Raw genomic sequence first — 26,933 nt, forward strand, 5'->3', positions numbered from 1 at the left:
CAATAATAAGAATGGGTGGGGCTACTGGAACTGGAAAGTCTTATATAGTGTTGCTGTGGCTGCAAACTGGTACTAACACTTTGAAGAGCTATTTTGGAACAACTGAAAAAAAATTTGATGATGTGCAAAATCTACCCAGCAGAAATGAGACTTTTCTTTTCTTTCTTTTTTTTGTGTGTGTGTGTTTTGTCTTTTTACGGCCGAACCCGCGGCATGTAGAGGTTCCCAGCCTAGGGGTCGAATCGGAGCTGCAGCCCCCGCCCTATACCACAGCCACAGTAACGCCAGACCCAAGCCACGTCTGCGACCTACACCACAGCTCACGGCAACGCCAGATCCTTAACCCACTGATCGAGGCCAGGGATCGAACCGCAACCTCATGGATGCTAGTCAGGTTCGTTAACCTCTGAGCCACGACAGGAACTCCAGAAATGAGACCTTTCGATGTTGGCCATAGAGCAGCACACGCGTGAGGTGATGCGAGACGTTTACTGCGACACGATTCATAACAGGGAAGAACAACAAATGTTCTGAAACCATACACTTTTCTAAACATGCAAATAAGTCTACTGTGTCTTTATTATGAATGCGCATGTACTTAGAGGAAGTATGTGTCACCACCACTGCTACCTATCAGGCAGCGACAGTGTATGGGACCCCTGGGTTGCCTGGGTAGGAAGCCTGGCTTCTCTGGGGACCAGATGTGTGGCCTTGGGCAAGGTACTTCACCAGTCTTTCCTCAGCCCTCATCTCTAACATGGGGATAAAAATAGCATTTCTGTCACATGCCTCCTTGGGCGTTAAAGGAGCTAATGCATGTAAAGTGCTTAGATAATGGCCAGCATACAGTTTCTCCTGCCATCATTATCATAATCGTTATCACAGCCATCATCACTGCTGTCCTTACCCTGTTGTCAAGGCAACAGTTACTTCTGGGAAGGGAAGCGGGGGTGGGGATAAATCTATAGGTTTATCCACAAGGAAATATGGTTCCATGCTAACATACATGAAACCTGAGCTTAACATGTACCTGGCTGAGGGTACCAAGTACATGATAACTTGTCATGTAAGTTAAAAGTCATAAAAGTTTCTAGACTTTGTTGCATGGTTCAAATGGTTCATCTATGAATGATCTGTGGAATAGTATGGAGAAATGTTTAAACTGTCTTGTGAATGGAATGGCTGAGACAGGAAGGTATTGTAGGAACATATTTTTGGACAAATGCTGGATACCTAGCCAGCTGCTAGGCAACAGCAAGTTACAAGTTACCTGTTCGAGGGAAAAGCCAGGGGAGTGAAAAGTGATTCCTTCCAGGAACATGAGACCCCAAAGGCGCAGAAAAATGCGCAGAAGTGCAATTTCTAGGAAGGACATCAACACAGAGCTCCTGGAAGTGCCAAATATTGTAGCTGACATACGTATCCAAAAACAGATTCCCTGAGAAAACTTATTAAAGTAACCTGAAGAACATTCGTTCATTTTCTAATGAATATTGATTGCACTTCAATTATGCATACATATGTTTTCAGTTTGTCTTTTTGCCTGAGGCAGATTTCAGCTTTTTTTTTTTTTTTTTAAGTAAGACAAAGAAAGAAAACTACATTCTCTAAGTGCATCTGTTACCATAAAGGGCTTTAGGGGTTATATTCCTAGAAAGATTATCTGTCACTTTCAGCAGCAAGTGGCACCAGCCATCTACAAAGGCTTACACAATAGGGGTTTGCTGCTTTGCCACCGGAGCAGAAGTGTGAAGGTAAGCAGTCCTGGGTGGATGCAACGCTCAGCACGATCCATGAGACTCGGCCCTTTCTGCTTCCCTGCAACATTTCTGCTCAAGGATGTGAGCTGGCGGCGGCTCAAAGGCAGACGGCGCGTAGGGCAGCGCACCCCTGGCTTGTTCACCGCTTTACTGGGGAGAAAAATCCTTCCGCGAAGCCCCTCCAGGGACCTGGTCTTTCATCTCCGTGGCGGAGCAGGGGGACGTTTCCTAAACTGTGCACAGGCAAACGGGTGAGGATCACCAGGACTGTTAGACGCACGGCTCGCCCATCACCTAAGCCTGGAGATTCCTCTTTCAGCCTATCGCCCCTTGTGGCTGAACAAAACCTGGGTGACGTGCCAAGGAGGAAAGCCGCAAAGAGGGAAAAGGGCGACACTTACCTAATGGGAAAGACTCGGGAAAATTACAGAGAAGACACAGACCCGCGTGGCACCCCCTCAGTTTTCCAGGCAGACAGGTTGCTGGGGGCAGGCGCTGTGGACAGGACCCAGTGGGTATCACCTGTCTCTTTCTTGCCAGGGGTACCCGAGTTGCTGGGTACTGAGTGGTCAAGTGTTCTCCAGAGATGGGGGCTCTTCATGATCCAGGGGCGACTTAATTTGTCTCTGGCCACCAGGGTAAATCCGTTCCCCCTGCCAAGTGACCAGTATGGGATGGAATGGGACGTCAAGGGGAGTCTTCTGCGGAGGTTCTGGAAGGGGATGGAAGGAAGGAGGCCATTTCCAGTCCTGACGCAGGGCTCTGGTTGGGGAAGGGGGGGTGTCTTTGCTGCGGTGGCTAAGCCTACAGGGTGGGGGGCAGCAGCCGCCTTAGGGAAAATGGGTCCTGGGTGGTGCTGTCAAGTTTCTAAACTAATCATGCGTTTAACCACTCAACCCCCAAACTTCTTGTAGTAAGGGATAACACGTTTTCTTCTTTGTTTAGACCATTTCTGATTTTTTTGTGGATTTTTTGTTTTGTTTTGTTTCATTTTTTTTGTTTGTTTTTGCTTTTTAGGGCTGCACCCACAGCATATGGAAGTTCCCGGGCTAGGGGTACAATTGGAGCTGCGGCCGCCAGCCTACACCACAGCACAGCTCATGGTAGCACTAGATCCTTCACCCACTGATAGAGGCCGGGGATTGAACATGCATCCTCATGGATCCAGTCAGATTGTTAACTGGGGAGCCATGAAGGGACTCCCTAGGCCATTTCTGTTTGATTCTCTGTTGCTTGCAGTCAGATCATCCTGATATTATACTCACACTGAAAAATAAAAAGTAAACAATTTAATGAGCGATTTAAACCATTTAGATAGAAAACAAACTAACGAGAGCACACCTAGCTGTTTGAAACTGGTTTGAATCTTCGTGTTTGGAATAATCAAGTCTCACAACACTGCAGGAAAGCCCTTTACTGAGTATTTCTTACATGGAAGACACTTTTCTGCCACAATGAGGCAGCAATTGAGAGAGTGAGTTAGGGACACAAAAAACAAAATGCATAAGCCTTCAATGCAAGGAGCTTATAATACAACTGGGTAGAACGTTCACTTGACAGAAAAAATTCTAAATTGTCCAACACTTTTTTTTTTTAGGGCTGCACCTGCGGCATATGGAGGTTCCCAGGCTAGGGGCCTAATCGGAGCTATAGCTGCCAGCCTACACCACAGCCCCAGCAACGCCAGGTCTGAGCCTCATCTGCAACCTACACCACAGTTCACGGCAACGCCAGATCCTTAACCCACCGAGCGAGGCCAGGGATCGAATCTGCAACCTCATGGTTCTTAGTCGGATTCGTTTCCCCTGTGCCACGATGGGAACTCCCTCCAACACTTTTAAGAAGTGGTTCCCTTAATTCAAGGATGGTACCTATTATCAACCACGTGATGAACTGTACCGTCGCACCGTAATATGTCAAACATCAGAATCCCTTCGCACAGGGAAAAAAACCCTCTAGATCCTAACATATTAGAAAAATATTTCATTTCATAAGATCAAACCCTCTTTTGAAAGAGCATGTGACATCTGAACAGATTTACTTTACCCCTGAGCAGAGTGAAAATTCATAGAGAAAGACAAAATGTCCATTTTTTTTTACTTAGAGCGTTTTTACCACTTATGAATAATCACGGCAGACAGGGAGTCACTAGTGGAGTCTAGACAAATGCGTCTTCCCTGTACTTGCATTTGAGTGCGGGGATTTCTGATTTGATCGTTAATCTGCACATGTACTGATGAACATCGAGCTGCTGCAGAGACGGTGGAGCCAGCTGACCTGTTCACACTTGATGTGATACATCTTGGAGTTTGTGGAGAGAGTGCCCAAGGCAAAGCAGGCTTCTAAGTAGTGGCGAGTGCACTCAGCCTTCCCGGGCACCCAGTGGGAGATTGAGAGGGCCAAGCCTTGGCAGGAAAGCAGCAACCCGGATATAAAATACTTCGGCCCTGAATGTGTCTACCGGAGCATAAATTTATTAAAACCCCATTTTAGACCATAAAGCAAATGCATCGATAAAGCAGCAGCTCCCATTAGTTAATTCAGGTTTGTTTTGTTTGGTTGGAGTTTTTTTATTTTTTTATTTTTTGGAGTTTTTTTATTTGAGTGGTTGAGCGATCCTGACTTTAAAAGAAGTTACTCAAGGACCAGTTCCATGATCAGCTGAAGTCCAGTGTGGGTGCTGCTGAATGCAGAAGGGCCAAGTCGGTGCCTTCTCCATAAAACCATTTGAGAGCTTTCCGCCATGGCTGTGTGCTGCATTTTCCTCTACAGAAACCAGCAGGTACCAACCTGACCTGTAAGCAGAATCTCACCCTCCTCAGAGGACGGTCATTTCGGCTGAATTCCATCTGGAAGAGTTTAGGTCGGAGAGAAGGGCAAAGCAGGTGGAGGATGAAAGGAGCTTTAAGGAACAAGAGGGTGGTTCAGCTGCTAACACTTCATCAGCCTGATTACCAGTAACTGTCTTTTAGGGCGATCTGCCTCCCACTTTTCATGGAGTCCTGCCATCCTGGAGGAGGGTATTACCCTATTAATTTTTAAATTTTTTATTATTTTTAAAAGTTCAAGTGCCAATACTGTGCCAACCTCTAATGCACAGCAAAGTGACCCACATACATAGACATACATTCCCTTATTTATATTATTTTCCATCATGGTCTATCCCAAGAGGCTAGATGTAGTTCCCTGGGCTGTACAGCAGGATCTCAGGGCTTATCCACCCCAAATGCAATAGTTTGCATCTACTAACCCCAAACTCCCATTCCGTCCCACTCCCTCCCCCTTCCCCTTGGCGACCACAAGGCTGTTCTCTATGTCTATGCGTCTGCTTCTGTTCTGTAGATAGGTTCATTTGTGCATATTTTAGATTCCACACTTAAGTTATATCATATGGTATGTCTTTTCTTTCTGATTTCTTCACTTAATATGAGAATCTAGTTGCATCCATGTTGCTGCAAATGACATCATTTTGTTCTGGCCGAGTAATATTCCATTGTGTGCATCTGTACCACATCTTCTGTATCCATTCATACCTCGATGGACACTTAGGTGTCTCCATGTGTCAGCTATTGTGAATAGTGCTGCAATGAACATAGGCGCCTGGTCCCTCTGATTTATGGTTTTTTGTTTGGATATGATGTGCCCAGGAGTGGGACTGCTAAATCATGTGGTAGTTCTATATTTAGTTTTCTGAGGAACCTCCACAGTACTCTCCATAGTTGTTGTGCCAATTTACATTTCCACCAAGAGTGTAGGAGGGCTCCCTTTTCTCCACATTCTCTCCAACATTTGTTATTTGTAGACTTACTAATGATGAAATGTCAACATTTTTATGCTTTTAGTATATATCACCATTTCTTTTATGCTGTAGTCTTTGCTTCAATTCTTTGCTATAATTCGTTTCTAGTGATCAGGATATTTTCAGGGCATTTTCTTTCAGGACTGACATATAAGAGGAATCTTTTCTGAGTCCTCAATTATATCTAAAAAAGTTCCTGTTGCATTTGCACATACAAAATACTGGCTTGATATAAAATATTTAGGTTATACTTTTCCAGCAGAATTACATTTTAATTGCTTCATTTATTCTGATATATAGATAGATAGATAGTAGGGGGAAATTCCTACTTTTTCCCGTCATATTTAAATTCCTTAAAATTAAAATTTTAATTCAGATAATCTAGATGCACTTTTATTAAAGTTGCCTGACATTAATTTTGCCCTTTGATTTAAATATCTAAATGGTTCTCCTATAAAACAAATCATCAATTTTTTTTTTATTGCTCCTCTTGGCCTGCTCTGTTCTTTCCTATTGGAAATAGTTTGTGTTTACATGAGATCTCTCCATTTTCTCTTCAGATTTAGGTGTTCCGGTTTTTAGAAAAAGTTAAGAGAAAGGTAGAGCTCCCACATGCTCCTCACATTCCAATTACCGTAATTACCATGATTAACATCTTGAGTCACTGTGGTCATTCGTTATACTCAGTGAGCCAATATTAATACATTATCAGTAACCAAACTAAAGTCCGTGGTTTACATCGGAGCGCTCAGTGCTGTCCATGCCATGACCTTGACAAATCTACACTGCATCATGATGCGTAATTCCCCATCGCGGTGTCCTGCAGCGTGATAGACGCATTTCGTAAAAATCCTCTTTGCGGTACTTATCCATCCTTTCCTCCCCAGACCTTTGGCACCCTGTTTTTTTTTTTTTTAAACTTTTCTAGAATGTCATATAGTTGGGATCATACACAGTGTTGCTCCTTCAGACTGGCTTCTTTCACTTAGTCATACGCATTTAAGGCTCCCCCATGTCTTTCATGGCTTGTTGGTTCATTTCTTTTTAGTTCTGAATGATACCCCCTTGTATGCATGGACCCCAGTTTATTTATCCATTCACCCACTGAAGGGCATCCTGGGTGCTTCCAAGTTTGGGCAATGATAAACAAAGCTTCTCTAAACACCAGTGAGCAGGTTTTTAGGTGGACATAACATTTCAATACTTTTGCATAAATACCAATGAGCACAAGTGCCAGATCATCTGGCAAGAACATATTTAGTTTTGTAAGAAATAACCAAACTGTCTTCCGAAGTGGCCGTACCCTTCTGTATTCCCACCGGCAACGAACAAGGGTTCCTGTTGCTCCTCATCCTCCCCAGCACCTGATGTTGCTGATGTTCTGGATTTTTGGCCACTCTAATCGGTGTGTAGTGGCATCTCGCTGTTTTAATGTACATTTCCCCAGTCACACATGATGTTGAACATCTTTTCTTATGCTTATTTGCTATATATACATAATATATAATATATATATATCTGTACAGATCTCTTGCCTATTTTCAATGGGTTGTTTTTCAACTTTAAGAATTCTTTATACATCCTGGATACCAGTCCTCTATCTAAGGTGTGTTTTGCAAAGATTTTATCTTAGTCTGTAGTCTGTCTTTTCATTTTCTCTCTCTTTATTTTTTGGCCACACCTGCAGCATATGGAAGTTCTCATGCCAGGGACTGAACCCATGCCACAGGAGCAACCCAGGTCACTGCAGTGACAATGCTGAATCCTTAACTTTCTGAGCCACTCCTGTCTTTTCATTCTATGAATACTGTCTCTTTTGCAGAGCAGAAGCTTTTAAATGGTGTTTTATCTCAGATGTTACCATCGAACCCTAGGTCACGCATATTTTCTCCTATGTTATCTTGTAGCAGTTATGTAGGTTTTACATTTTACATTTAGGTCTATAATCCATTCTGAGTTCACTTTTGTGAAAGTGTAACGTCTACCTAGATTCTTCTTCTTCTTCTTTTTTTTTTTTTTCTTCTCTAGGGCCGCACCTGCAGCATATGGAGGTTCCCAGGCTAGGGGTCTAATTGGAGCTGTAGCTGCCGGCCTACACCACAGCCACAACAACTCAGGATCTGAGCTGCATCTGCAACCTACACTGCAGCTCACATCAATGCCAGATCCTTAACCCACTGCTCGAGGCCGAGTATCGAACCTGCAACCTCATGGTTCCTAGTCGGATTCGTTAACCACTAAGCCATGACGGGAACTCCTACCTAGATTCATTTTTGATCTGCATGTAGATAATGTAGTTGTGTCAGCCCCATTTCTTGCATATTTCATCAAGAGATTTTTTTTTTTTTAGTTTATCTTCTCTGTGAGTTCTAAAACTTGTTGAACTTTTAAGTCACAGTGAAAAGGGCAATGAACCCACAACTGGCAAAGTTACCTCTATGGTGGTGGAATACAAGCTTGGATTAGAAGGTAAGTGCTTACCTCCAAAAATGGAATAAAGTACACAAGAGAAGATACACTTCTTTCTCCCCTGTGTCTGTGGCCTGAGAATCAGACCTGCTACCCTTTCTTGTGCCCAGTCTTGTACCGTTTATTGATTTATTTATTTAATCTTTTTAGGGCTGCCCCTGTAGCATATGGAAGTTACTGGGGTTGGGAGCTTACACCACAGCCACGGCAACACCAGATCTGAGCCGTATCTGCGACCTACACTGCAGCTTGTAGCAACGCCAAATCCTTAACCCACTGATGGAGGCCAGGGATCAAAAAGCTGCATCCTCACAGCCTGCTGAGCTGCAGTGGAACTCCCCATTATTTATTTTTGAGACAGAGATTCCTAATACCATGTAACATCATGCTTTAAATCAGCACTAAGTGCCTATTTCTACATTTTTTAACTTGGCAAACGAGGTGACTCATCAGAAAAAAGATGAGTTCTTTGGGTTTGCTTAATTTTTTTAACAACATAATTCTCAATCTTTAAGGAGCTCCTAAGCAAATTCAAACTTTCCTGATACCAAACAATGGATATACATACTGAAGTCTCACATTCTGGACAATGTTTTCTAATAGTCCAAATATTTCATAATTTCTTGATAAAATAATCATCTGTATGAAGTACTGATTTTTATGTCAATGTTTAAAACACCTTTAAGGTACTTAAGCTTAGTGTGTTTATCTGCTCATTTTTAAGGAACTAATTACTTTTGAGTTTAAATGAAAATAGGACAATAAAATTAAAACTACATAGGACCCTTGACCTATTTTAAAAGCAGCAGTCCAGTAAATAAATGCAGGCGTTGTAAATACAGGCCTTGGCTACCTTCTCTTTAAAGTAACGGCTGGAAGCGATGAAAAAAAATTTAATACAGTAATTTTCCTCTTTGGCTCTTTTTCTAGACTCTCCTCAGCTCTCCAGTACTTATACCAAATGCACTTTAGTTATTATTTGAAGGGGACAGTCAAGCAAAAGTCCAGAGCAGTGCTGTAAAGTTGGTTTCCTGAGATACATTTTTTTTCTAATATGGATTTTTTCCCTTATGATTTTCTATATTTAAAGGCCTCTAGTCTACACACACACACACACACACACAAAACAAAACAAAAAACAAAAAACAAACAAACCCAAACCCTTCTGGTTTACAAGAAAAACTGAAGGAAAAATACACATTACTTAGTTTCTCTTTCACCAAAATGCACATCTCGACGGCACACACATTCAGACGTTTACCTTGGAATCTAAAGTACACAAGTCAAGCAACAGTTAACACCACCAAATGCAGAGTCTACTCCAAATGAGAAATAGTCTTACTTTGCAGCTGCCCCAGCCCTCCACCCCCTTCACTCTATGCTGCATCTTGTGTCTTCTTGAAGTCAGAGTGTAAAGTGACCCTTCCAGAAAACTCCCCCCGGTAAACGTACCCTCAGCTTTACAAAAGCTCGGTCTAAGACACTTCTAGCTCCTTCTAGTTCCCCACGTCACTCTCAGGCGCTGGGTCTCCACTGCCGGCTTGCACGGGATCCATGCCACACCTGCTCTCCTGCTGTAGTCAGTCACAGGCTCCTGAAGGCACAGAGGTAGCTTAGCGGTCAGGACTTCACGTCCCCGCCGTTAGGGCCACTCCTCTTGCCCGTCTCTGCAGAGATGGCCGCCCTCCCCCCCAACACGTGCTTCTTTTCTGGGTAGCAGAACCCCCAGAGGCAACGACCCCACTCCTGAGCTTCGCCTGAAGATGCAGGAATAGAAGGAGGGGGCCAATGGCAGTTGCTAGGTGGAGCTTCTGGGGTTGGCTTTCTCCTCCTCCCCTTTGTGCTGGGAATGGGAAAGAGCACAGGGTGTGGTGGCTCTACCTGTTGATCCTAGGATGGAAGGGCTTGGGAGGAGGGCTGAGCTGGAGCTCAGGGCGCCTCCTCCGTCCCAACACAGTTGTCTACTTCTGCGCATCGGCTAAGGCTCCATCAGAGAAGCACCATCACGAGATGCGCCTGTGTTCTGTTACAGAGACCGGACCTGAGCAAGTGCAGGACCGGGCTAAGCAGTGTCTATAAGGTGGCTGCTGCTGGAGGCTGCGGGCAGTGGAGAGAGGAAGATGGAGATGAGGTAGAAGAGAACAAGGGGGACCCACAAGCATGATCTGAGTCCTCGGGGACAGACTGAAGCCGCCTGAGGTCTCACTGCCTCTGAACTTACTGGTGTGAAGATCCTTCAAAAACTGGGGGCCTGCCCCGTGAGTTAAGTGGATGCACCCGGCCCAGGCTTTGGCGATGCTGGAGGAGGATCCCCAGAAAGCTGGAGTGCCTGTGGGCCCAGGTGTTGGCTCGCCTCACAGCTCCAGGTTCGGGGACTTCTCCTCCTGTTCTGCGCACTCCACCCAGGTGAGTCACACGCTCATCTTTCCCCCATAGGTCCCACCACCAGAGCAGCAGCTCCCCAGGCTTCCTCCCCATCTCTCCTAACTCACTAGCTTCCCATCAACACAGGCCTGCTGTGTTTTCTCTTCCTTGGTAGAAGGTGGGCTGAAAAATTCATCGACATGGACTCATGAGAGCACACGGATCACCCTGTGGGCAGCTCTGGGCCTGAACCCAAGCAAGGGGCCAGCTAGTGGAGGAAGTGTTAAAAAAAAAAAAAATTGTTCAGGCCATGCTGGTGAAATTTGGAACCATCTCGGTATGTATTTGCCATTTACAATGAGAAGGCAGCAGCTCACACCAGCACCAGTTGCCAGTTACAGGTTTAATTCCCGGAAGGTGCTCATCCCTGACCGATGACCTCGGCAGGTGGGCAGTGGTTATTTATCAGCCTGTTTGGAGGTCTGAATATTGGGGAGGACTTTCTCTTTGTTTCCTTTAGGTTGTCCACTCTAGATAGACATGTAGAAACAGTAATAAAATAGCAATTAAGGACCTGCTGGAAACAAAGAAGGGAGCCTTGGGTTAAGGCAATTGTCCTGTAAGGTGCGGACTGTATTTCCTTTTTACAGATGACGGTCAGAAAGGTGACGTGGCCGAAGATCAACCCAGCAGCAACTTATAAGGCTCAGGCCAGCTTCAGGTCAGGCCTGTCTGGCTCCCTAGTCCCACTTACAGAGAAGAGTCTCTCAGACTTCCAATGCGAGCTCCGCAGCAGCTGGCATTTGTAGTGTCTCATGTTATAAAGGACAGGGGATTGGCCCTATGTTGACGCTTGCTGAAGCAATGACACCTACTCCTACTTGGGGAGCGTCATTACACATATCTCTGCTTTTTGTATATTTGACCTTTTTCATACCAAGCAGAGGCTTATGGGCATGTTCCTGCTCCAGAAAGACACCCCACGGATACAAACGGCCCATTCCTAGCCAGTCTACACACACACACACACCCACACACACACACACACAGAGTCTTAAAAACATCTTCCAGCAGGAGCACGACACAGATGAATTTGCCCTCGAGGTATAAAACAGAAGTCTAGAGATCTCAGTGTCCCCAACACGTATCTTAGAAGCAACTGTGCCCTGTTTCCACACATGAATCACAGCATTCAGCTCCACTCACCGTCCTGGTTCCTTTTCATTTGCTCAAGCCCAGCCAAACCAAACCCGGGATCATCAGCAGAGGGACTGCAAATGTTTGCACACTGTGAGCAAATGAGGAGAAAGCCCTCAATTTAGACGTGAACGATTGTGCGTGGATATAAATAAACGTTGTTCTCAGCGCAGGTTCTGTCAACAGCTCGGCGCCCCACACGGACTCATCCAAAGGCAAATGAGCAAGCGTTACTCATACCTGGTGAGCTCCAAAAACCACCTGGTGTGGCACACGCTGTACTTGGCCGAGCCCGTCTGTGAAACCAGCTGCTGGAATACAAAGCCATGGCAAAGACACAGCCGGCTCTGAAAGAGGCTGTTTTCAGGCAGCCACGAGGGCAAGACGGTCTTTCTCTGTTTTTGCTCCACTTGCCAGACCCTGGCAGTGGCCACTCCAGGAGTCTCATGATTTTTTTCCCTCCACTTTCCCCATTTTTAAAAATTAAGTGAGACATAATACTTATTGTATGATGTATATATTTTCAATATAGAGAATGAAAAAGATTATAAATTGCTTTAATTCTGTCAACCACAGGTAATGGCTGTTAATGCTGAACACACGCTTCTAGAATTTTTAAGGCATATATAAAAACTTCAACGTTAAAACAGGAACATACTGTAGGTAGCTGGCTTTGTTCATTCAAATACAGACTAGGAACATTTTAATGCCTATAAACAACCTTTCCAGCAATATTTACAAGGTCTGTGCAGATGGACAGAAAGCAATTTACTCAGTCAAGACACAGTGGATATGTACCGAGAATTATTACTAAACATTTAGGTTGTTTTCAAACTTTGCTTCTAAAACTGAGATTTGGGTAAATATTTTACTAAATCATTATTTCTACAAATTTATTATTATTCCCTTGGGATACATTTCTAGAGGTAGAGTGCCCAGATAGGAACTTTGTTTGTCTTTTCTAGGGCCGCCTCCCGTGGCATGTGGAGGTTCCCAGGCTAGGGGTCTAATTGGAGCTGTAACCTCTGGCCTACGCCAGAGCCACAGCAACGCGAGATCCGAGCCGTGTCTGCGACCTACACCACAGCTCATGGCAACACCGGATCGTTAACCCACTGAGCGAGGCCAAGGATCGAACCTGCAACCTCATGGTTCCTAGTCGGATTCGTTAACCACTGCTCGGGAACTCCCCAGGAACTTTTTGAGACATTTATTTTTTATTTTTACTTTTTTGATTTTTAGGGCTGCACCTGTAGCATACGGAGGTTCCCAGGCTAGGGGTCAAAACTGAGCTGTAGCCGCCGGCCTACACCACAGCCACAGCAGCACAGGATCTAAGCCTTGTCTGTGACCTACACCACAGCTCATGGCAACACTTAACCCACTGAGCTGAGGCCAGGAATGGACCCTGAGTCCTCATGGATGCCAGTCAGATTCGTCTCTGCTGAACCACGATGGGAACTCCAGGAACTTTTTGAGACTTCTAATACAAACTGCTTTCCAGGGAGCATAGCCTTCGGTGTTCGTGGGGCTTTGATTCCAAAACATCCAAGGTTACCAAACTCCACGGATGCTCAAGTCCCTCATTTATATAAAATGGTGCAGTGTTTGCACAGAACCTACACACAGCCTCCCATGCACTTGAAATCATCTCTACATCATTTATAATACCCCATACAATGCAAATGCTACATAAATACTCACTGGTGGGCAGCAAACTCAACTTCTGCTTTTAGGAACTTTCTGGAATTCTTTAAAAAAATATTTTTGATTAGAAGTTGGTTGAATCTGTAGAGGTGGAACTTGTGGATATGGAGGCAGAAGACAAGTGTGTATAAGTTTTCTCTCCTCATCATCCTGCACCCTAAGAGCACTGAGTGATTATCATTTTTTCTCTGCCAATTCAATAGGCAGAAGTCGGTGTCAGTTTTCCGGAATTTGTATTTCTTTGACACTTACGATGTTGAAATTCTGGGTCATCAAAAAATATGCCCAGGAGTTCCCATCGTGGCTCAGCAGAAACAAATCTGACTAGAAACCATGAGGTGGCAGGTTGGATCCCTGGCCTCGCTTAGTGGGTTAAGGATCTGGCATTGCCGTGAGCTGTGGTGTAGGTCCCAGAGGCAGCTTAGATCCCAAGTTGCTGTGGCTGTGGCTGGTAGCTACAGCTCCAATTCAACCCCTAGCCTAGGAACCTCCATATGCCGCGGGTGCAGCCCTTAAAAAAAAAAAAAAAGCCTATCTGCTCATACAATTTTGTGCATTTTTTTTTTTTTTGGTCTTTTTGCCATTTCTTGGGCCGCTCCCGCGGCATATGGAAGTTCCCAGGCGAGGAGTCCAATCAGAGCTGTAGCCGCCGGCCTACGCCAGAGCCAAAGCAAAGCGGGATCCGAGCCACGTCTGCAACCTACACCACAGCTCACGGCAACGCCGGATCGTTAACCCACTGAGCAAGGGCAGGGACCGAACCCGCAACCTCATGGTTCCTAGTCGGATTCGTTAACCACTGTGCCACGACAGGAACTCCAATTTTGTGCATTTCTTATTTACCTCTAGAACTGTTTGCCTTTTAACGGTAGCACTTTCTTGTCTGTCACACGCGATGGGCTTTCTTTCCTCTTTTTTGATTCAACTTGATCTGTTGTTTGGGGCACAAGAACATTTAACATTTTTAGGTTAAACAAGTGCAAGCATCTCTATCTCCATAGAGTCCCGCTAAGACGCGCCTTCCCAAGCCTCCATCTTCCTCTATTAACTCATTTAACGTCCTGATCCACCTGAAGCACATTTCGGAGAAGAGCCTGAGGAACAGGGTACGTTCCCTCCCACGTGGCGAGTCAGTGGTTCCTGTGCTGTTTTGAAGATAAACACTCGTTTCCATGCTGATTTAACATGCTGCGCTTATCTAAACACACTAAATCCCTAGATACTCTTCGGCCTGTTCTTAGACCTTTCATTCTATTCCAATGATCTTGCTATCTATTCTGGGCAAGTCCCACCAGATCATTTTAACAACTGGAGCTTCACCATACATTTTAACACCTGAGCGGAGATTCCTGCCTTCTTCTACTTTACTTCCCAACTTTTCCTGGTTATTCTTGCTCATTTATCCTTCCTAAAAAACCCTGGCTTTATTTTATTAAGGACCATGTCAGGGCTTATGTTACAGCCATTCCGTTATATATGAGAGAATTAAAGTCATTACCAGGGAACTATATCCAATTGCTTGTGATAAAACAGGATTGAAGATTATGTGAGAGAAAGAACATAGACGCATATATGGCGGGGTCACTTTTCTGTACAGCAGAAACAGAACTTGTAAATCAACTCTAACAAAGAATTTTTGAAAAATAAAGTCACTATAACATTATCTCTCCTGATGCAGATGCAGGGTATGTGTGTCATTTTTCTGCCCCTGTGTAGACGGGTGATCACGTCCTTCACTGCTCACCTGCTTCTCCTGACGCCCTTGCCTTGTAGCTACGTCGAGGACATTTGATTCGTTCTGAACAATGGGCTGGAAGCATAAAAGACATCTGCCACCTACGATCAGAGGGCATTAAGAGCCCACGTGCATCTCCTTCTTTAATAAGGTGGCGACGGCAGAGGGTACATACTGAGGATGGTGGAGCCACACACGAGAGGGAAGCAGCCTGGATCTCCGGGTTACTGCTTGGAATTCAGCGGCCTTGACAAGCCACCGGCGGGCATCAAGCTTCCAGTAGCAAGGAGGGAACCTTTCATTTGTGTCAAGACATTTCATCTGAGGATTTAGTTGTTCCCCTAGTACAAATAAATCCCTTCATAAAGGTTGCAAATGTCTTATTTGGCGCACATCTTTCAGAGCGACATCTCTGTTGCTATGGCAATAAGGAAGTCGGGTTCTGATGTACCGCAGTGTCACTTTATGCCAGCAGGAGGTCCATCTGCCTCGCAGGTGAGGACGGAACTGATGGGGAAGGTGGGGACGCAGGTGGGGAAGGGACATCACCGCGGTCCCTCAGAGCTGCCATTCCTGATCGTGGTTCTACTTCACACTCAGCTTGGGCTCTAGGGCAACGCTCCAGGGCAGAATTTCCCGACTCAAACCCACTTCCTCAGCTTTAAGCCGGCTCCACTGCTGCCCCTCTTTACTCAGTCCAGGAACTCATTCCAAAAATAAATGCGACTGAACGCTTCGAGCAGGCTCCGTGTCTGTCCCCAGTATGCTGGCCTACAGACTCTGTTTGTCCTGGCTCCCGGCCCCTCGTCCTGTACGTTTGGGAGGGAGGTCCTGGTCCCCTCCTCTTCCTCCAGTCTCGAGTCTCACCCTTTATATGTCATGAACCGCTGATTGATGGGCTCTTTTCCCAGTCTGGCCTCACTTGTACTTGAACGTGCAGAAGTTTTTAGCAATTACAGCCAAGCGGGCAGTACCATACCCTCAGTTTGCATGCAGACACGCTCTTTTTACAGAGGCTCAGGGAGGGAGTGTTAATTAAATGTGCTAATGCAAAGCATCATTTCAAACCAGGGGTCCTTGCATAGGTCTTTTCGTGAGAACTCGGAAAAAACTAAGTGGAAGCCCAGATGTCAGCAGAGGGAACAAGTTCTCTCTTTTCCTCTCTGCCTCCACCACCCTCTCTCAGTGGCAGGGGTAGCACTGCAAAGATTTATTTGCCCCCTGAAACGTTCCTTAGAAAATGGAAATGATTATGGTCAGTTTCAAATCGTATTTTTCCCTCAGTGGCATAAATCCCAACTTCTGGCCAGGCCCCATTTTCGCTTATCCTTCGTTGGGTCCCTGGGAGTTCCTGGTTTTCAAAAACCCCTTCAGGGTTGAGATCTTATCTACAGAGAAAGTTCTTCACCGCTCTGGGGTAAGATGTATTAAATACAAATATTTTTTCATAAAGTTAAACTTCCCCCTTGAAATAGCTACCAGGTTACAGCCTTTTCATATTTTTGGCGTTAAGACGATCTATCTTTTATGAAGCCATTATATGTGTGCACTCGATGGTAGTTTGATTGGCTTTAAATGCCTTTACAAAGTTAAAAGTTGGCAATCCGTCCGTTGGTTTCCAAATTATTTTTGAGATTTTTTTCTGGTCTACATAATCCCAAACCCTATGAACCACTGGAATGTATGTTCAAATAGTTTTTCAACATGTGGAATATTTTCGGAGCCCTTGCATTTCTGAGAATGCCTGCCTGTGCCGCTGAAAGACAAATTGCTGGGTGTAAAGTTCTTCCATCGTAACTCACCCCCCACCTCAAAATGCTGTGGAGTTGTTTGTAGCTAACTGCTGTAGAGCAAATGTCTGAGACTAGCCCCAAGTTTTGTGTTCTCATAAACAAATTTTTACTCAAGAGTTGCAAGATGTTTTCTGCGTTTATTACTCCTTCCCCTGCTGAAGGCACCACAGCACAAGGCCCCGAGGGCATCGCCGAGATAGAATAGGTGGTGGCTCACAGCCATGGGGCCAGGTTCTAACATCACCCAAGTTTAAATCCAGTCTCACACTCTACTAGCCATTGTATCCTTGGATAGCATCTGGGTCGAACTGTGTCTTCTAAAAAGGTAAGTTGAAGTCCTGGGCCCCAGGACCTCGGCATGTCACCTTATTTGGAAATTGGGTCTTGGCAGATGGAATCACTTTTGATGACTTGCCAGGCGTGGGCCCTCATCCAAGAAGACTCCTGTCCTTAAAAGAGGGAAATTTGGGCACAGACACACACAGAAGTAAGACTGTCAGGTGAAGACAGAGGCAGAGATGGCACATAAAAGCCCAGGCACCGACTAGCCCAGGCATGGACTGCCCCAGGCTATCGGCAGCTGGAAGAGGAAGGAAGGAGCCTCAGGGAGGCTTCAACGGGAGCACAGCCCTGCTGACACCGAGATGCCCCACTTCCAGCCTAACGACTGGCTGAGTTCATCTGCTGTTCTAAGCCACCCAGCTTGTGGTACTTTTTTTTTTTTTTTACTTTTAGGGCCGCACCCACAGCATATGGATGTTCCCAGGCTAGGCGTTGAATTGGAGCTGCAGTTGCCAGCCTACACCACAGCCACAGGAACACCAGATCTGAGCCTGCATGTGACCTGCAACAGAGCTCACAGCAACACCGTATCCTTAACCCACAGTGAGGCCAGGGATCGAACCCTCATCCTTATGGATACTAGTCAGGTTCACTACTGCGGAGCCATGATGGGAACTCCCTGTGGTACTTTGTTATCGCAGTCTGAGGAAACTAATAGAGACAGATGCTCAAAGACTGTGAGCCGCCATCACTTTATCTGTACATGTGGGTAACAGTGTGTTAGCTCGAAGACTGCTGGGAAGGGAGAGGTGAGTAGATGAGACAAGATGTGTGAGTTCTGGGACCCAGGAGGACTGGCTTGTCTGTGCTGTGATCATCACCGCTGCCACTGTCACCATCACCCTCCTCCGGGGGCGGGGGGGCTTGCTCCTGGGGATGCTTGCTTTCTTCTTCTGTGCTCTTGACAGTTTTATACAAAGCTTGTGTGACTTTTTAAAAAGAACAGTCATTTTGCTTCACTGTGGATTCCCAGCCCAGCCCTAAGGATTTCTGATTCGAAGGTCTTGAGTAGGCCTCGGGAATGAGTATTATTCGAAGGTGTCCAGACGTGAACTCTCATTAAGTATTGAAAGTACAATGTAATTAAAGTAGTGGACCTGGTATTAGTATTTCCTGGTCTATAAATATAGAAAATGAGGTCAAAGGAATTTGAACCTGAGTCAGAAAACGTCAAAATCAAGTAATTTGTTGAGGCTGGACTTCAAGAATTTCACCACTTTGATGAAATGTGAAACTCTAGACTAGTATGAAAAAGTGCCAGATAATGAGGACTCCTAATACATCAAATACAGGAGGCGGCCCAGTATCAGGATTAGGAACACATGTCTTGGAACTGGGCGGGTTTCAATTCTAGCTGTGGTACTTGCTTTCTGGCTATGTGAACCAGGAAAAAAGTATTTAAGCTTTTGCTATCTTTTAGGGTCTCGAGCTCTTTATCTGAAGATGGGAATGACAGCCCTCAGGGTTCTTGGGAAAAGGAAAGCAGACGTCATGAGAAGCGCTTTCTGTGCGTAAAGAAATGCCATCGTTTGCAAACATGCACTGGTACTTTTCCCAAGAGAGAAATCAACATCCTCATTTCCTGCTCCGGATTGTCTGAAAAGTGCAAGAAAAGGGAGCAGAAAAAGGGAGCCAGAAGAGCCACAGATGAGAACTAGGGACTAATTTTACAAAAGATGTGATCTTTCTGCTTTCCTGGCGGCTTGCTCATTATTGTTGTTCTGAGATGAACCTCTCCTTACTCATTTGCCTCTAGCAAATCTCCTTGTTCCTAGGACGTCTCTAGGTCACGTTTACCGGAGTACAGAGGCACTGTTTTCAGGAGTTCCTGGTAGCTGATAGGAAAAGGTGTGTTTAAGGATGTGCTCCTTACAGGTTACGATTTTCCCTATCAGTAACGCCCCTGCTACACTTGGAACATTTCACCATATTCTTCACCAGAGTTCAAGATTCCAGGGAGAAGGAGACCAGGAAAGGTGTGCTTTCCTGAGGGGGGGAAGCAGGACACTCTGACAGCAGCAGGGGAGCTGGGCCTATAGTAAACGGCAAAGAGAGGAGCTCATTGGCACAAAACGGCATTTTTTATCTGGGCGTCACTTAAACCCTTGTGCACTTGCATCCTCCTGGAGCCACTGCGTTGTTTGTGGTATTTCTGTTCGACACGACCTGCTCGGCAGCTGTCTGACACCATTCCAGTGGTTCCTCCCCACCGTCTCCCTCAGGAAGCTCTGCCGCAGCTTGCTGGGCTCCCCGCCCCACTCTGGAATGTATCAGGGGTGCAATGAACAGGAAACCCCCAAAGGAGCAGAAGCAGAACAGTGCTGAGAGCAACAGGGGAGCAGAGACAGCCCTTCCGGGCTTGGAGCAGCAGCCCACAGGGATCCAGAACCTGGGCTCTCTGCCCGCTCTGCCCCCCGGGGATGGTGTCCTCAGCACCTGACAATGGTGAGGTGGCTGCCTCAGGGCCAGGAATTCCATTCTCAGATTAGCTTCCCGAGAATGAAAGGCAGGGAAGGCCCAGGGCACCACCCTCTGCACAGCTCTGGCCTGTCCAAGAAATTTTCCCCTCAATCTTGCTGGTGGGGGTTCTTCTTTTTGGCCAGAACTGGGTCCTGTGGCCTCCCGGGCTGTCAGGAACTCTGGGGAGGTGTGGATGAGATCCCTGGGACTGGAGGCAAGCGCGACTCCCGTCCTGGGCTGCTCTTGCTTCCCTCACAATCAGCACCTGTCTGCTGAAGGAGGGAGGCCCCAGCAGTGAAGAGAAGTTGCTCTAGCATGTTCCCCGCTGCTGTTTCATTTTTCTTCATTCCTCAACTTCTCTTTCCACTTTTATTTTTTAAAATCTGTTTTGATTTTTATTTGTTTTTTAATTCTTTTGGCTATGCCCACAACACGCCTAAGCTTTCAGGCCCTGGATCAAATCCAAGCCCTGGCAGGGACAATGCTGGATCCTTAACCACCTGACTACCAGGGAACTCCTCTCCACTTCTGATACCCCCCCAAACTCCCGGATGGAATCAGCCCTGGGGGTAGAGCTGGGAGAGGTTACAACTGAGGTGTAACATCTGGCTGGGGTGACTTTGGACGAGGATCCTTCTCTGTCAGCCTGGAGGTACTATTATGAGATCCGAGGAACTGACTGGGTTATTCAAGCTTGTAGGCAGCTGCTGACCTGCCCACTTACAGGGGGACATCTCTCCACCTAAGAAGGCACAGGCGTTATCTGCTCTGGCTCCAAACCTCAGCTGAATGCTGTGCCTGCTGGTGCTGAGCGGGAATCTGCGGAGCAACCCTGCAGGTCGGCTCCGGGTTGGGCTCTGCCCAGAAGGGCTGGCGACGCTGCAGGATGGGGCTGGAAGGGCTCCCTCCTCCACCTTTGGCTCCTGGTGCCTTGATCCAGGGCTCCATTACCCAAGCAGCTGAGGCCGCGGGCAGCGTCTCTGGCACTTGAAGAACCAGAGTCCCTCCAGCGAGCAGAGCATCAGTAGAGCAGAGCCCACTCCTCTCAGCTTCTGCGGCATCATAATCGGACCTTTCCCATCTCCTCCTCCCAGCAGAGGTGGCAGCTGCTTCCTGAAGTGGTCACCTCTGTGACACCTGAGAGTCCTTTTCTACCCTATTACCTAGTTAATAGCTCTGCACCTGCTCATCTCTGGGTTAAATTCTCTGGTCAAATCTGTACTATGATTTCCTGCTCCTGACCCCACCTGACTTGGTGGCGTCACTGTGAAGACATAGCCCAAGGCGGGGAGGGTCCTGCCACCCCCCACGCTTCCCCACTCCTGAGGGGGCTATTGTAGCAGCCCTGCTTCTCCTGCGCCTGCAGGATGAGGGCAGATAAAAGCCACTGTCTACCATCACACTGAGCTCTGGCCACACACACTCGGGGGAGCTGACACTGGTGAGCAGCACTGGAGCCGGTGGGCACCCAGCCTTGCCTGGGGCCCCTTTCAAAGCAGGAGGGCTCGTCACACCTCCTCCCAACATCGTGGGACCAGGGGAAGAGCACTCAAGGGTGACGGTGGGGGCGGAGAGTCTATTCTCTTAGAGGAAAATCCCAAGGAAAATTTCCAAAACCTCAAGAGCCTCAATCCAAAGAGAACACGTGAAGTTGAGAGCAGAATGTCACTCCTTTTGACCGTCTCTCCAAAACCTGACTTGGCAGCAAGCCCAGGAATATCCAATGTGGTTCCTAAAAAGCACAGGGAGAGCACACAATTCCTTTTGTTCTTAAAAAAACTTGCTTTTTCCAGATTCTGAGTTCCATAAACTTCAAGCTACTTTATTACAGTACACTTTTGAAATGTTATAACCCCAAATTTCCCTTCTATAAATATATTTTTTGAACTAGTAACACTTTACTTTGGCTGCTTTTTTTGAAGCACATGAGGAATCAGTGAGTAGGAAGAGCTATCATTTTCTGAGCTACGAACAAGCCAGGCACACTAGTTCCCTTAACTTTAAACTAATCTATATTCACATTAATGCCTGTTGGTTTGAATTCCGTAGGAAGGCACGTGACAGAAACTCCAAAGTCACACACTGTGTTACACAAGGTAGAAGTTTGTTTCCCCGTCACAGAGTGAATCCAGGGCTAGGATGGCAGCTCCACATCCAGTAGGGACATGGGACTCCACCTGGTTTGTTGCTCGGCTGGCTTCGACATGTGGCTTGTACCTCATGGCCCAAGATGTTGTTCAAGTTCCAGCCATCTCATCTGCATTCCAGCACGCAGAGAAGGGCTTGCTCATGACTGGTAAGGCCACTGAGAAGTTAGACGCATCGCTTCCACTGACATCCCATTGCCCGGAATCAGTCACAAAGTCACACCAAGCTGCATGGGGGGTTGGAAAATGTAGCCTTTGTTCTGGTAGCCATGTCCTCCAATCTACGCACGGGAAGAGCAGCTACTGGGAGGTGATGAGCAGTCTCTGTGCCACACTGTGACCTGTCACCTCTGGTCTCAGAGAGGTGCCCTTCCTAACTTTACCCGCATTAACAGGCTTATTGAGATACAATTCACATATCATCTAATTCATCTGCTTAACATGTACAGTTCAATGTTTTTTAGTATATTGAGTTGTACAAATTTTGGGTCATTTTCATTCTGCCCCCCAGAAATAAACTCTGTACTGATCAGCAGTCACCTGTCATTTCTCTTGACTTCCTGCACCAGCCCTAGGCAGCCACAGATGCACTTTCTGTTTCTGTGGATCTATCTATTCTGGATGTTTCATACAAATGAAACCAGAAAATGTGTCATCTTTTGTGACTGGCTTCTTTCACTTAGCATGTTTTCAGGGTTCATCCACATTGTAGTATGGATCAATTCCTTTTTATGGCCAATATTCCACTGAATGGATATACATTTTATTTATCCATTAATCAGTTAATTGACATCTGAACTGTTTCTGCTTTCTGGCTACTGTGAATAATGCAGCTATGAATGTTCATGGACAAGCTTCTCTGTGGACACTCTCATTTCTCTCGGGTACAGCCCTAGGAATGGAATTGCTGGATCACATGGTAACTCTATGGAGAACCTACTGAGGAACTGTCAAGCTGTATTATCCCAAGTGGCTGTGCCATTTGTTTTCCCAGCAACAATGTACACAGATTCTGATTTCTCCATGTCCTCAACACTTGCTACCATGTGACTTAGATGACAGCCTTCCTCATGGGTGTGAAGTGGTATCTCACTGTGGTTTTGACTTGCATTTCCCTAATGACCAATGATGTTGAGCATCTTTTCTTTCTTTCTTTTTCTTTTTCTTTTTTTTTTTTTTTTTTTTTTGCTTTTTAGGGTTGCACCCGTGGCATATGGAGGATCCCAGGCTGGGGTCTAATTGGGGCTGTAGCCGCCGGCCTATGCCACAGCCATAGCAACGCAGGATCCGAGCCACATCTGAGACCTACACCACAGCTCACATCAATGCCGGATCCTTAACCCACTGAGCGAGACCAAAGGTTGAACCTGCAACTTCATGGTTCCTAGTCGGAACTCCATGATGTCGACCATCTTTTCCTGTGTTTATAGCCATCTGCATACCTTCTTTGGAAAAAGAAGTCTATTCAAATTTTTTGCCCACTTTTAAATTGGTTGTCTTTTTCTTGTTGAGTAAGTGTATCTTCATTTCTCCATCCAGGAGTGGAACTGCTGGATCACATGAAAGCCCTTTATGCATTTAATTCTTTGAAAAGCTGCCAGACTGTTTTCAAAGGCAGCTGCACCATTTTACATCCCCCCCCTGCAGCGTATCTGGTTCCAGTTTCCCCACACTCTCACTCTGTGTTATCTCTTATCTGTCCTCTTGCTTGTAGCCCCTTCAGGAGGATGCAGTTGTATCTCAATGAGGATCTAAGCTGTATGTCTCTGACTGCTAACGATGTTGACCATCTTTTTAGGTACTCATTGGCCACTCGGGGAGCTTCTTTGAAAAAACTCTATTCAGATCCTTCCTTTGCCTATCCCTTAGGTTGTGAAATTTATTTTGCTTTTCGATAGTTCTGTGCCAACAGATTAAGCTGTGCATCTAAGCTGGGATTTTTCCTAGAGAACACTAGTCTTTATCATAGGGAATTCATCAAGGCTTTCAAAGAGTTAGCATCTACTCAGAAGTCACGTCATATGGTATAAATGCAGATTTGATTCAGCACAGACTCCCTAAGAAGAAATTTTATTGAAATTTTGCTTTCAAATTTTGAAGCAAATCCACAATGGGACAACATGGGACTTGAAAGTAGCTTAGTTTTTAGCTGAGTGCTAAGGCATTACCTAGGTGAAGTGCGATAACATTAATTGTAAGCGACAAAGTACAAAGTTTTACATTGATTATTTAGACTCATGTTTAAAAATACATAAGCAAGTGATCGCTGTAGTTAATGACATTAACATAAAATTGAATATGATTCAACTTTCAGTAATGATGGGATAATTAAAATTATGCTTTTAGCTAAAAACAATGCTTTTAATTCTTCATAGCTCTTTCCATAAGCAATATTGAACAAAACAAGCAGGTTAAAAGCATAACCTACAAAACATCCTTATTTTACATGAAATGTAAAAACCCCCAAATCCACAGTGAAATAAATACGCATAACTGTGGGGCTCTACAACATTTCATTAGGGAAGATCCTCAGGCAGAGTAGGGCCAGGAAAGAAGATGACGACATGGAAAGATGCTGGCCTGGATGTCTGCAGACAAAGGTCTATCACAGAGAGTAAATTACTTAACCTCTTCGGACCTCAGTTTCCAAGTCCATAAAATGAAAAGATGTAGCTGGATGGACATCTGAGGCCCATCTCTACACGTCCTATTAATCTACAGTGACCAAAGGGCATGGCTTGTGGATTGGATGGCATTTTCTAAGGAAAAGTAAGTCCAATGAGGCAAGATCGTTCCAAATAGGGGAGTCAGATCCACTTTAGAATAAGAAAAACTGTCCATACAGTCTAATCCCCTAATGGTTTGTTCAATTGTCCGGCTGTGTGTGTGTGTGCATGCGTGCACGTGCACACGCACACACACAAAGCTAGCACTTTCCAAGTTTTGATGCTATTTCACAAAACGGTTGTGTCCCAAATACTTGGAAAACAACAGGTTCAGCAAAGTTGTGGCAGACCCTTTTAGCTGCTTAATCAAAACCCATTCTCTCCTTTTTTTCTCCATTTAACATCATTTTAGTTTGATTTGAGGCGGCAGGATGTCTGGACTGTGGACTGTGACCAGCCTAGGTTTATCATTGTAGTCCTGCTCTCTGCTCCCTCAGCCTCCCTGCAGCTACGGGTGGCAGGGGGCCAAATCGCTTTATGGCCATGGAAGTCTCTTCTTCCAGAAGTACCTCCAGGGATTACTTTTCCGGGGCCTATGTTTTGGGATTATTGACACAGACTAACTTAATTACATAGTGGACAGAAGAATATACTCCCTGGCCAATCCTGCCAGAATGTTACTCATCTTTTAGGCGTTTCTCCCATATAACATTTATTCCAGTTTCTCTCAATAAATAAAAATCTGTAATTCATTCACATACTGGAACTTACCTTGGCCCCATTTTTGGAAAGGATTGAAAATGAAGGGGAAAAAAATCTGTTGGCTAAGGAGGAACATGTCTACTAAGTTTCTTGTCTAGCACAAGGCTACAGAACTCAGGAATTCGTATTTTCTGAGTACAAAAAACATAACACGCATGTGAATCAAACTTTTAGACGTAGCTGTCCTGTCAAAAAAAAAAAAAAAAAAAAAGCCTGGAATCTAGTGACTCTCAGTTCTGTGTACCAAAATCACCTGTGATGCTGTAAAAAGAAAATTATAGGTGCCTTCCATGCACTGCACACCCCTTCCGACTTAATAGGTCTGGAGGTGGCTCAGGCATCCATCATTTTCAAAGCCCCAGGGTGACTGACTGGTGGCCAAGGTTCAAGTACAGTGCTTTATAAATCACAGAGGGCTGCGACTGTTCAAGATGTTCTAGGCGAATAAAGCCTTAAGCCGCGGTGGAAATCACGTGCTAAGCGGTACCAGTTGGGTCTGGAACTCAGCAGCTGGGTGACTCCGGGCAGATAAAACTCTTTGGGCCTTAAAGAGTCCTTCCAAAGAGGTGAACTTTTGCTATGGATGTCCACGCCAAACGTTTATAAAAGCACATGTAGAATTACAAAGGTGTTTGGAAACGTTTCACGTAGTTTTTAATCTGCGTATCGTGTCATGGAAGATCCTTTCCCTTCCTTGTTCGCAGGGAAAAATCTACTGTTCCTTCCAACGGGATAGGACATTTAAATCTGCGAGGCCTTCCCTGACCCAACCACCCAGAACTGTTATCCTTGACCGGGCTTCTGGGGCAGGTTCTCCATCTCCCCTTCACACTGGCCTCGTTAACTGCCAACCCCTGGCGCCACTGGCACACTATCGGCGCCTGCACAATCAGGGGGTCTCGGTCTTTTCAGTAGTCCCCTGTGACCGGCGATGTCAGCGGAGATGAACCCAAGGGCCGTCTCTCACCTTAGCATCGGACGCCAGCGAAATGACCCTCACCGAACTCGGTTATGCAGGCCCGCTTCTCTTCCCAAAGCCGAATCTCCCTCCCTCCTGCACTTTGACTGTGGTCCTCTGACCCCGAAACCCGAGGGAGGCAGGGAGGGCTGCTGAGACGCGCCCTCCCAACCACCACACGGACGACAACTGGCTGGTTCCGACCCGCGGCTGGCACCCGGCTGGCTTCCCGCTGAGGCGGCAGCGTTTAATTCCCCCAGCCACCTCAGAGGACCGTATGCTACGATGGTCCCCGTCGAACTGCCACAGAACCAAGCTCAGGGGACTCAGGCAACCCGCTCGACAGGTCAGAGGTCAGGAGGCGGAGCCAGGAGCCCAGGCGTCGCTCCAGCGCGCGAAATCTTAAACCCTACACGCACCTTCCTCATCCCGAGATGCTCGGACGACTCCCCGGTGTGGCTCAGGGACCAGGCGCCCGAGGTCGCCGGTCCCTGCATCTGACAGCGAACACGGGAAAGCTGTAACCGCCCGGACGGGAAGGTGGAGGCACCGACCCCAGGGCGTCTCCTCCTGCCGGCGCCTCAGGGATCCCAGGAGGCCCTGCCCACCGTCCGACACCCCTGGGGTCCGGCCAGGCAGGCGGGCCTCCCGCCGCCGCGCGCGCGCGGCCCCTCCGCCGAGGTTCTGTCACCCCACGCTCCTCTCGCCTACCAAAGGTACCTCAGGCCGCCGGCCCTCACCTCCCGCCACAGCCCCCCACTTCCGGGTCCCGCT

At 46.3% G+C, this 26,933-nt stretch overlaps 1 long non-coding RNA gene across 1 annotated transcript; it reads right to left on the reverse strand.

Moving 5' to 3' along the window:
- Positions 1-473: 473 nt before the first annotated feature.
- On the reverse strand, positions 474-26,926 carry LOC125115150 (uncharacterized). Its single transcript, XR_007131990.1, has 4 exons — positions 26,579-26,926; positions 14,140-14,227; positions 9,481-11,680; positions 474-3,026 (listed from the first exon to the last, which is right to left on the reverse strand). It is a non-coding gene; the product is annotated as an uncharacterized LOC125115150 (long non-coding RNA).
- Between the last annotated feature and the right edge of the window lie 7 nt (positions 26,927-26,933).

The sequence above is a fragment of the Phacochoerus africanus genome, chromosome 14, assembly GCF_016906955.1.
Source record: "Phacochoerus africanus isolate WHEZ1 chromosome 14, ROS_Pafr_v1, whole genome shotgun sequence".
Taxonomy (NCBI): Eukaryota; Metazoa; Chordata; class Mammalia; order Artiodactyla; family Suidae; genus Phacochoerus; species Phacochoerus africanus.